The sequence below is a fragment of the Cryptomeria japonica genome, chromosome 3 (assembly GCF_030272615.1).
Source record: "Cryptomeria japonica chromosome 3, Sugi_1.0, whole genome shotgun sequence".
Lineage (NCBI taxonomy): Eukaryota > Viridiplantae > Streptophyta > Pinopsida > Cupressales > Cupressaceae > Cryptomeria > Cryptomeria japonica.
In genome coordinates this window covers 326,592,834-326,604,681 of record NC_081407.1, presented here as the reverse complement: position 1 = coordinate 326,604,681, position 11,848 = coordinate 326,592,834, and positions in this window count along the sequence as shown.

Genomic DNA, 11,848 nt, shown 5'->3' with positions numbered 1-11,848 from the left:
GGCCAAACTCCCCCTGTGAATGATATCTTTGTAAAGCTCTAAATTATATATATATCTCTCCCCCTAATGTATACAACTCCTTAAGTTTTTATTTTCCACATCAATATCTCTCCCCCTTTGACATCAATACTAGAAATCTGACAAAAATATCAAAGCAAAAACATAAATTGTGATATTTTTCCAAGATCAATGGCACAATGAAAAGCATAAAGAGAGACAACAGAATGACAAAAACAAACTGTATTCTCATCAATATACAAATGATCAACTGGATTAACCAATACAAATGATCAGAGATATTTTTCATTCCAGCACTAATGTGGGGATGCTACTGCTCAGGGGGACTAGTTAGCTTTGTGATTCAATGGTTTATGATGGTGAAAATAATTATTCATCATGGATATTATTACACTATACTTAAGTTTACTTAGGTATATGCATTTCATAGTAGTTTGGGTATGAGACACTTGGGTGCTTGTGTGCATATAGGGATATATCTTGTAGAAGAAATTCCACCTTTTGTGGTCTTATTTTGTGGCTCTGTTGCTTGGCTTTCCATTTTCTTTTCCTTGGGTGGTTATTCCTTGAATTTTTTTGGTCTCCCATCCCTCAGGTGGTCCTTTTTCTTTCTCTTATTCTTTTCCTTTCTCCTCGTTCCTCGTTCTCTCCCACAACCCACTCCTCTTTATATTCTATCTCAAATCTGCAACTCAACATCTTTCATATCTTTAGAATTCTTCTCATCTTGATGATGAATCACGAAGTGTGATTCGAAACATTGATGGAAAAATAACACACACAATTGAATCCAAGAAAACAAACTATTAAACTGAAGTATAGTTAATAGTATCCATGCTGAATAATTATTTACACCATCATAAACCATTGAATCACAAAGATGACTAGTCCCCTTGAGCATTAGCATCCCCACATCAGTGTGGGAATGAAAAATATCTCTGATCTAATGCATACAAGACTATTGCAAAACTGCATCAATCAAGTCCAAGGAAATCTTTAAGAAAGCCCCCCTGGACAAGGTGTATAATTGTCGAGTAAAATTTTAATTTTACTAGCGAAATTTGGTGGTTTATGGAGAAAAATAATAATCTCCTTTGACGAATCATTCATGATCACTCAGTTTGTGAAAAATCCTAGTGAATTGTAATGTTTTTAAAACCAAAAAAATATTTGCATGGGCGAATTGTAATGTTTTTTAAAACCAAAAGAAAAATTGTATTGGCAATTTCAACCTATTCTCAAACCATAAAAAAAAATATTGGCAATTTCAACCAATTTTCAAACCATAAAAAAAAATATTGGTGATTTCAAGATATTTCAAATCATAAAAAAAAGATATTGGCGATTTCAACCTATTTCCAAAACGTAAAAAAAATATATGGGCACCTCAGCAATCCCCGTTAAGTCATTAAAACATGTGGCACACAGTCTTCAACCCTTTTCCTAAAAAACTGCCCATTAGAAAATCTCACGACCTAGTGAGAAGTCCTTACGACTTTATCTCCAACTCACAAGATAAAAATGCTAAGCCTTCATAACCTCTAGATCTAGTGACTGAGCGCAACTGAACCGCCACTCGCCAATTCTCGACCACAAAATGTTAAGTCCTCATCACCACAACAACTTGGAGATAGTTGTAAATTTAACCCTTGTCGCGTACTCACCAACATAAAACTGTTTATTTCTTAACCACTAGCACTTCACTCACAAGCTCATGGCTTAATCAGGTCTTCAGATATTTAACCTCGCGAGTTGGTGATAACCATAAAACTTAACCACAAACTGTCTAGTCGCTAGCATGCAACCTAAAAATGCTAACATTAAACAAACATGAGAGCTAGCAACAACTGTATGAAATGAGTTACTCGTTAACTCTTGCGAATATAATGTATGACATTAGACCAACTCGAGACCTTGCAACTAAAGCAATTTCATTAACAATCTCCATCTCGCTAACATAAAATGCTAACACCAAAAAAGCTAGAGACCTCTCAATGTAAACCCAAACCAACTTGTCTCTAGCTTGTGGCTTGATCGCGTCTTCAGACATTTAACCTCGCGAGTTGGCAATAACCATAAAACTTAACCACAAACTATCTAGTCGCTAGCTCATGACCTAAAAATGCTAACATTAAACAAACATGAGAGCTAGTGACAACTATGGTAGCAAGCTAATATGTACGAGGAATATTTAAGGCTTGGATGTCGACTCATTACGGAGGTACTAGTTTAAAGGTTTCTCCTCAGTCGAGGTTGATTAGACAAGAAAGGATGACGGTTTCAGAGGCATTAAAGGATTGGATAGCTTCTAAGTTAGAGATGGGAGATCACAAATTTCTCTGAGAAATTAGAGGTTGCTTATTGTCAAGGATTCTGAAGTAGAATTTGTACAATCAAGGAGGAATAAAATTAGAACAAAATAGTTCACATAAGATGAGCCTTAGCAGGATGTAGTGGATTTGATAGGCATGACTTCTAGAGTCTAGAGTCACGTTGAAAAGCACCAAAATGATGATTTTCCACGTGAATGACCATCACCAAATGAAGTGTTAAAAAATTATAAATACAATGGAGTGGTGACTTAATTGGTAAAAGAGAAAAGAAACCTTTTTCATTTTGCGAGAGTGGTTTTTTCCTCAGAAAGGAAGATGATATTTGAGCAGGATTGTGCATGGAGTTATTGTGTGCTCTATGATATCAGATGGGTTTTTTTTTTCTCCTATGTGAGTTTGTTTATTGTTAGAGGGGTTGTGAAAGTGAGAAGGATTGCTAGAGGGGGTATGAAAGCCTTTTCTTATCCAGAAAGGCCATGCATGGCACATCCTCTTCTTCTACTCTGCCACAGGATGGCAGGGGGTTTTAAGGAGCCTGCAGAGGAATGAAAGAAGGATTTGTTTGGGTGGGGAGTGGCAGCGAGTCATCTTTGTGACAACATGGAAGTTGCGACCCCTCCCCAACATATTATGTTTACCCTAAAGCTCCTCTTTCCACTTTCTTTGATCCTAGACATGAAGGCTCGAGCTCCTCTTTCCATTTTCTCTATTCCTCGGCATGAAGGCTAAAGGTCCTCCTCTATTTTAGGGGTGACTTTACTTCTTGCCAAGACCCAATATCCCTTTCGAGAAGGCAAATGATCTATTGGATAGAACGTAACATCTCACACTCCATCTGAAGGCATCAGGGTGATAATGGCATGACTCAAGCAATTTTTCTTCTACCAATTTTCAGTTAAAAATTTTGATTCATGGCCAACACATGGATAAAGAATATTTTTGTAATAGAATTGCATATGGCCTTTTAAGCCTAATTGCTAAGAGTAAATCTTTTGTTGACATGTGTCTCTTGTCCTGAACCTTCTTGCTCCCTTTTGTTCTATAAAAAGGAAAATCAAGGCCATTAGAAGGGTTCCTTTTGGGGGGTCTCTTGAGGGTTCCAAAATTCAGGTGCCTTTGGGGTTCCTTTTCTGGTTCCAATAGTGAGTCTAGGTAAATGGAGCAAGTTATATAGTCATTTACATAGCAAATGAAAAGCATTTAGTTTCAAGCTTTGTGCAGGTTCTTGAAGGAGTTATATGTAAATTTATTTTGTGACAGAAGTAATAATTTTATTCAATAGAAATATCAATCCATGATTGCATTTTTGGCGAATTTTGTGGGCATTTCAAAATACATCTTGATTTAAGCGGGGCGAAATGGGTCCTCGAATGCTTATAATATTTTAATTGATATTGACGAGTTGGGCCTCATTATGCTTAACATGCAATTTAACAATAATCCAAATGGACCAACGCGTGCAATGAAGATTTAATTTGCCATTGGCGAAATAGGTCTTGGGTACATGCTCATTTTACTATTTTTGGTGAATAATAGAGGTGATCTAATACCCATGTTCGAGTGATTATAGGAGAATATTACGAGCATCCATGTGGAACGATATATGGTCAATGGTGAAGCTAGAATATAGTGGACCATTAACCCCTAAATTTTGGGCGATTTGACCACTGTGTTGCCCCAGACTATTTGCCATTTCCTGGAAAAGGAAATAGCTAAATTTGCAAATTGGCAAAGATTCGCCACTAAAAAAATCTCTGATCAAGTCTCTACCAGAGGGGCAGAAACTCCCAATCTATCTCTAAAGTATTCAAATTATTCTTTAGGCAAAGTTTTAGTGAAAATATTTGCAATCTTCTCTTTAGTGTTCACATAAACCAATCTGACTTCATTTTCTTCCACCTTCTCCTTCAAAAAGTTATACTTGACAGATATGTGCTATGTCCTAGAGTGAAATGCCAGATTATTTGATATGTCAATAGTAGTAGAGTTATCACAGTGAATAACTACCGGTCCATTGAAATGCACTTTGATATCCTTCAACATTTGCTTCATCCATAAAACATGTGTACAGTAAGTAGTAGCAACAACATACTCAGCTTCAGCAGTAGATAAAGGAGTACATGATTGTTTCTTGCTGATCTTCCAAGAAAGAAAGCTCCACGAGAAGTACCTTTCTAGTCATCAACATCTCCAACCTAATCTACATCTGTATATGCACGTAATGTAAAGTCAGCATTTTTAGGGTACCATAAACCATATTCAGTTGTTCCCTACAAATACCTGAAATTCTTCTTCACCGCACTCACATGATTTTCTCTAGGATCACTCTAAAATCTTTATACAATACAAACAACATTCATTATGTCAGGCCTAGTCTGAATCAAATAAAGCAGACCTCCAATCATAGATTTTTATCTTGTAGGATTTACCAGTGCAGAAACATCTTTTCTTGTCAATTTCTCACTTGCAACCATAGGAATACCAACTGGTTTACAGTTTTCCAAACTAAATTTCTTCAATAACTCTTTGGCATACTTAGTTTGACAGATGAAAATACCTTTATATCAGTTTGAGTAATCTGCAAACCTAAGAAAAATTTCATCTCCCAATCATAGACATCTCAAATTCATTCTTCATATTGTTAGCAAATTCCTTACCCAACCTCCAAAAATGATGTCATCAACAAATACTTGAATAATCAGGATATCATTAGCAGTGATCTTATAATATAAATTACTGTCAGCATTACCTTTAGTAAATCCAAGCTTCAAAAGATGTTTATCCAACCTTGCATACCAAGCTCTAGGTGCCTCTTTTAATCCATATAAAACCTTTTTTAACCTGCAAACCATGTTTTTATCATCTGAAAGTGAAAAACCATCAAGTTACTCAATATAAACTTCCATTTCAAGATCCCCATTCAGAAAAGTGCATTTAACATCCATCTGATAAACCTTGTAGTTCTTATGTGCAACATAAGTAAGAAATAATCTCACGGCTACAAATCCTAGCTACTGATGCAAAGGTTTCATCATAATCAATTCCTTCCTTTCGAGAATATCATTTACAAACAATCTATCTTTATTTCTTAAAACCTTTCCGTCTTCATTCAATTTATTCCTAAAAACCCATTTAGTTCCAATACCATTCTTATTTTTAGGTCAGGGAACCAAAGTCCATGTGTTATTTTTCTCAATCTAATCTAATTATTCTTCCATAGCTTTCAACCAATATTCATCTTTACATGCCTCAATTACTAATATCACTTCAACTTGAGAAATTAAACATACCTCATTAGTTGTTAGTCTTCTTCTTGTCATTACTCTAATGTTCTTAGAATTTTCTGATATTGCTGGAGTAACTAGTTCAACACTCTATTCTGATAAAGGTGCTACCGGTTCAGATATAATCATTTCTACCACCGATTCCTTCTCATAAACTCTGATTTGACCTCTATTTAGCTCATCCATTTTTACATTAGCACTTTCCATAATTCTATGCAATCTCTTGTTATAACATCTATGTGTCTTGCTTTCATTAGAATAACCAAGAAATGTGCCTTCATCACATCTAGGATCAAATTTTCCAAAGATATCATCTCTCCTGGTATGACATTTACCACCAAAGATTCTGCTATACTTAACTGTAGGTGTATTTCCAAACCATAATTCTTCAGGTGTCTTACCGATTTCTCTTTTTATATGTACTCTATTGAATGTATAAACCGTTGTGCTCATAGATTCTCTCCAGTAGATATGAGGTAGACTAGCTTCCATCATCATTGATCTAGCAGCATCCAAGATAGTCTTGTTCTTCCTTTCCACAACTCCATTCTATTGAGGTGTTCAGGGAGCGAAAAATTATCTTTTTATACCATGCTTCTCACAAAAGTCATTAAACTCGCTGGATGTGAGTTCTCCACCATGATTTGACCTTAAACATTTAATATTCAATCCTATCTTAGTTTCCACTTTAGCCTTCAAGATTTTAAACTTTTCAAATGCTTTAGATTTTTCCATTAGAAAAGTAACCCACATCATTCTAGAATAATCATCAATGATTAGCATGAAATATCTATCACCTTCAAAACTTTTAACTCTAGCAGAGCCACACAAATGAATATGAATAAGATCAAGAACATCATTAGATTTATCTTGTATACTTCTAAAAGAGGTTATGACCTATTTACTCATTTGACATTCTTTACATACCAGATTATAGTGCTTAACAATCTTAGGTATATCTCTAACTGACTTAGTTGAACTGATCTTCACAATGCAATCAAAATTCACATGACACAACCTCTTATTCCATAGCTAACTCTCATCAATTTGTGCAATCAAACATGTCTGCTCACCCGAATTCAAATAAAATATATTACCTTTTGTATGTGTATCGGTTTCAATCTCCAAACCAGATCTGTTAATGATTTTTCATTTTCCATCTTTAAACTGTCATTGAAATCCCTTATCCACCAATTATCCTACAATCAAAAGATTATGCCTTAAAACTTAAACATAGTAAACATTCTCAGTATTATTCTTACCATCCAGTGATATAGTTCATTTTCCCTTCATCATACATGCTTTGTCATCTCCAAATCTAACTAGACCGCCATCAAATTCTTCTAGAGAGAAAAACTGCCCTTTATCTCCAATCATATGATGAGAACAACCACAGTCAATTACCCATTTATCTTTATCTTCAATTCTAGCAGCAATTGCCTTCTCAGGTACATTCTCTTCTAGTGCCAGAACATCTTCCTTGATAGCCAAGAACACCCATTCCTTCCCATTGTCGAAACCACTATTAGAGTCTTATATCAATTCATCATCAGAATTAGTAATGCCTTCCTCATCCACTATGTAGCATGATTTGTCTTTGTTGTTCCTATACTTATACTTATTCTGATATCTAAGGTGAGGCTTAAAAGATCTTCTAAATCTTTCTTCAAATCTTGAATTCCTTTCAGGACATCTAGATACAAAAAGACCAATCTTATTACATGCAAAACATTTAAAAGGTGCTTTTCCTTCATACTTACTTCCTATCGGTCCTTAAGGTACTCTTCTAAAAAATAGGGCTTCAAGTTGCTGAAATTCTTCATCTTCTCTTTTCATATCATCCAATTATTTTGCATACAAAACTTTCCAGTCTTTCTTGTCGTTTGATGATCTAGATGCATGAAACGAAGGTTTAGACTTCACACCTCCAGAAGGTCCAAATTTTTCGAGCTCAAAAGTAGATAATTTCCCAGCCAAGGTATCTCTATGGATAGATGTATTAGCTATTGTTCTCAACTCATTAATAGCAGTAGCCTTCATCTTGTAAGATGGTGGTAGGGCTCTCAAAACTTTAGAATCAATTTCATCTTCACTCAGAGTTCCACCACAACATTGACTTCCCATAACAATCTCATTTACCCTTTCCATGAATGCAGTAATCCTTTCATCTTCTTCCATCTTCATCTTTTCATATCTCACCTAATAACCATCAAGTTTAGCAATCTTCACTATAGGGTCACCTTTATTACAAGTCTCCAACTTATCCCATATAGCCTTTCCTGATGATTTGTCACTAAGTCCTATTATTTGTTGATCAAAAAGTGCACACAAGAGGGCTTCTCTTGCTCTACAATCATTCTCAATCTCCTTATCTAGGTTTGATGGAGGAGGATTTCCAGATGCTGGATTATGAGGCATAACACCATTCTGTGTGATCTCCCAAATCTCCTTGCCAAGACATCTCAGATGAGCTTCCATCTGAATCTTTCATACTGTGTAATTTGTTCCATCAAGCCTATAGATATCTCTCTAAAAGATAGCTCCAGATGAACTGGATGAACTTGAACTCTAAGTCACCATAGGATCTTCCTCAAGTTCTTAATCTTTCTGTAGAGAGGACCAATGCTCTGATACCAATTGTTAGAAAGTTCAAATAACCAGAAGACAGCTAAGAGGGAGGGGGGTGAATCAGTTGTCACAGATTATGAGAATATTTAGCAATTAAAACTTTAATAATGGAACCCAAAACATTAATACTGGAATAATTTTAAATCAAATACTGGAATAACAGTTAAATCAATCAAGCATAAACAATAATCAGAAAATAAATACCATTCACATGACACCAAGATTTATACATGCAAAACCCAGTAAAGGGAAAAACCACAGTGGAAAGCCTACCCACAGTTAGATAACACTTTTGCAGTAAGTATGTGATTACAATTGAGGGGCCTGCACTTGTAGGAAGGCCAATAGTGTAGAGCACACTACTCATCACAAAAGGAGCCTCACTGACTACATAAAAATCTAGACAAGAATCCGAAAGAATGAATGAACTACAATGATAGCATCTCCTATGCCTGAGTACATTTCTGGTTAAGCTCAATACTAGAGGCCTAAATCCTCTTACATAAACCCAACTCAATTTCAAATGATTGACCAAATCCTCCACCTGAATGATTATTACATTATTCGCACAGACAATCTCATACACCCATAAGCCACATATGTATGATCTACAATGAGATCTTACATCTATATATACAAACTCTCGACCATAAACAATTAGGTCGGCCACCATACAATAAACCAATTACATAATAATAGAACATGTTGGCCTTAGACCAAACAAATAATTTCCAACACATAAGACTTCCCAGAAAAGTATCAAGAAGTCCAATCCACACGTTGCATTTAGCCGGTCCATAACCTAGATAGACCGGGACCCAATTTAGGTCCACACAAGCTAAAGAAATGATCCCAATCAGCTAAGCCTCAAACATGATCACCGACAGCATCCTAAATCTCCACTAGAAGCTGCACCAACACCACTTATTCATATCATCAAAGATCTTCATCAAAAGCTCTATCGGTGAAACCCTCGCCAGAACCACAGGCCAAGCTTCCAAGCAAGTAGGATAGCATCCGATCACTAGACCAAAACCAACTTACTGTATATGAACATGAGTATCATGAATAAGACAATTCCATAACCAAACCATACCGGAGCCTACCGGATTATGCTAGATTGAAACCATCCAAAAACCACTCAACCTACTAGGACCAGAAGGGTGTCAGTAAAGAATCCAAACAACTAGTGTTGGCATCAGTGACAAAACATCAATGCAACACATAATTAATTCCACCAAATTTCCAACATAATAGCATGAGATAAACTATCTGTAGTAGATAGATTTTGCTCATACTCAATTGTATCATCAAGCAATATTGAGAAGTGTTCCAATTTAGCTACAACAATCTCCATAACTCTCTAGAAATTATTTGCATAATCTTTCTTCTACCTTTGCAAAGATAATAGCTTAGATTGCAAGGAATTTACCTTCTTCATTTGCTCACCATCTTTATCGCTCAAAAAATCAAATGACTTACCAATAGAATCTAATTCCTCTTCAACATATTCAACTTTTTCTTTGAACTTTGTGATAGTACCTAGCCATTGTAAACAATATCTATATATTCTATTGGCACTATTTTTGATAAGGGTAAACGGGTTTTTCAAGGACCCAAAACCTAAAGTTTTACAACAAACAGCCAACAGCAAAACTGGCAAGAAACAATAGCAAACAGGGGATCAACCCCGAATAGAAACAAAGACAAAAAATTCGAGAAAGAAAAAGAGAAAAAGCTCTCAGTTGAGCGATAGCACTAGATCTTTGTTCGTTTGAATGGAAATCCTATTTATTTCCTCAAGTTCCTCCATGATGAATCTGGAGGTACCCTTGTTGTTGCTTCTTCTCCTGGTTCTCGAACTTGGTCCAGTGGTTTTGATGTATCCAACAGCGACCTCATCTACTCCAAGATCTTTCACCAGATCACTATTGAAGGTTCTATAATTAGCAACCATCTCGTTGATCTTTTCCAACCCCTCAATGTTGTTTTTCATGGCTTATTTGGTAATGTCAATAAGATTCATGAGATTTTTCTTAATCTGAGCCATGGATTGTTCCACCTTATTGATCCTCTATTCATGATTACATTTCATGACCTCAACATTTAGAGAGAGGTTTTCGGTGATGAGCGTGCATTTTTCTGTATTGCTGGGTTTAGGGGAAGCAATGAAAATGTCAATTATTTTCTTAATTCCCCATTTTGAGAGTGTCAATTTCGCACTCAACCCATTCCCAATAGCACTTCTGGCTTCTGGTGGCTTCCATTAAAAGATACATCGGACTACCATCTTTCCTCTGATTATCTTTCTAGACATTGATAGGGATGTCTAGTTTGATCCCTTGGTTCGTAGTCTTCGAGCTGTGATCCTTCACTAGCAACTTTTTCTTTTTGGCGAGAGGTTCGTCCTTGGATATCAGCTTGTCATTGGTTTTGTATTTACTAGTAGCCCATCTGGGGGGGTTCTTGTTGTTGTACATTTCAGGAGTGACCAACTTGTCCTTATCATCCACAGGTTCATATTCAAGATCATCAACAGGAACCCCACTATCATCCAGGTCCATCTCTGAGTCAGAGACATCTTGGACCTCTGTCTACAAACCAATCAATCAGGGACAAAATCTCAAGGGATTTGGCATGTTATATGATGAGGATGATAAGTCCCTCATGAAGAACAAGGTTGCTAGGGTTTTCTAGGCTATTTTCAAGGGAGGAGGCCAAATAAAAGGGAACATAGATAATTTTACCATGGTGGAAATGATTTAAAATAGTGAAATGATAGGAGAATAGGCTAGCATACCTGCCATCAAAGGTGATATCCATATCTACCCAAGGGCCCATGAGGTCTTTTCTATTGTAGCCACCGTCGGCCATGTTGGTGACTCCGAAGCGCTCCTTGTCTTTGTCAAAGAAGCTCAACAATTCTTCCTCCCCTATTTTTTTGTCTCTGTAAAACCTTCTTCCAATCGTAGCCATACCAGTGACCATCGCCACCAGAGTTTCATTAATCCGATAATCAACCCCATAAGCCCTTAGACTTCCTTTTTCCATCCGTTAACAATGGCCTCCGTAATCAGAGGAGAGTGGCCATGAAGCCTGTCTAGGAAGGGGATGAGGCCCCCATCAATGACTTACTTCCAAACATCTTTATTCTTCTTCCACTTCTCACAAGTAGAGGGCTCTTGTCTTTTTTATCTCCTCCCATTATACTTTTGGATGCCAGATAATAGGAGGTCACAATCGCTAACTAGTCGTAGAAAATGAGCCACGTCCAAAGGATATCAAAATAGTAGCAGAAAAGCCACATGCAATAAGATGGGAAAACTAGTCGGCGAGGAGGTTTCTAGAATTTTGATTAGGGAAACCCAAAAAGAGCCTTTTTCCTATCAACTCAATCATGTTGTGATGAGAGATCATTGATTAGCGCAGTAATCGTTACGTGCCAGATCGAATATATTTTTCGAGGAAGGCATCCTTGCTGCTCCACCAGTTGGTTGCCATGTATCCCACTGCCAAATTGGCCAGTAGATCTGCCGCCTTAATGCCTTCTCGGTATATTCTATTGGAACTATTGATATAATCTCT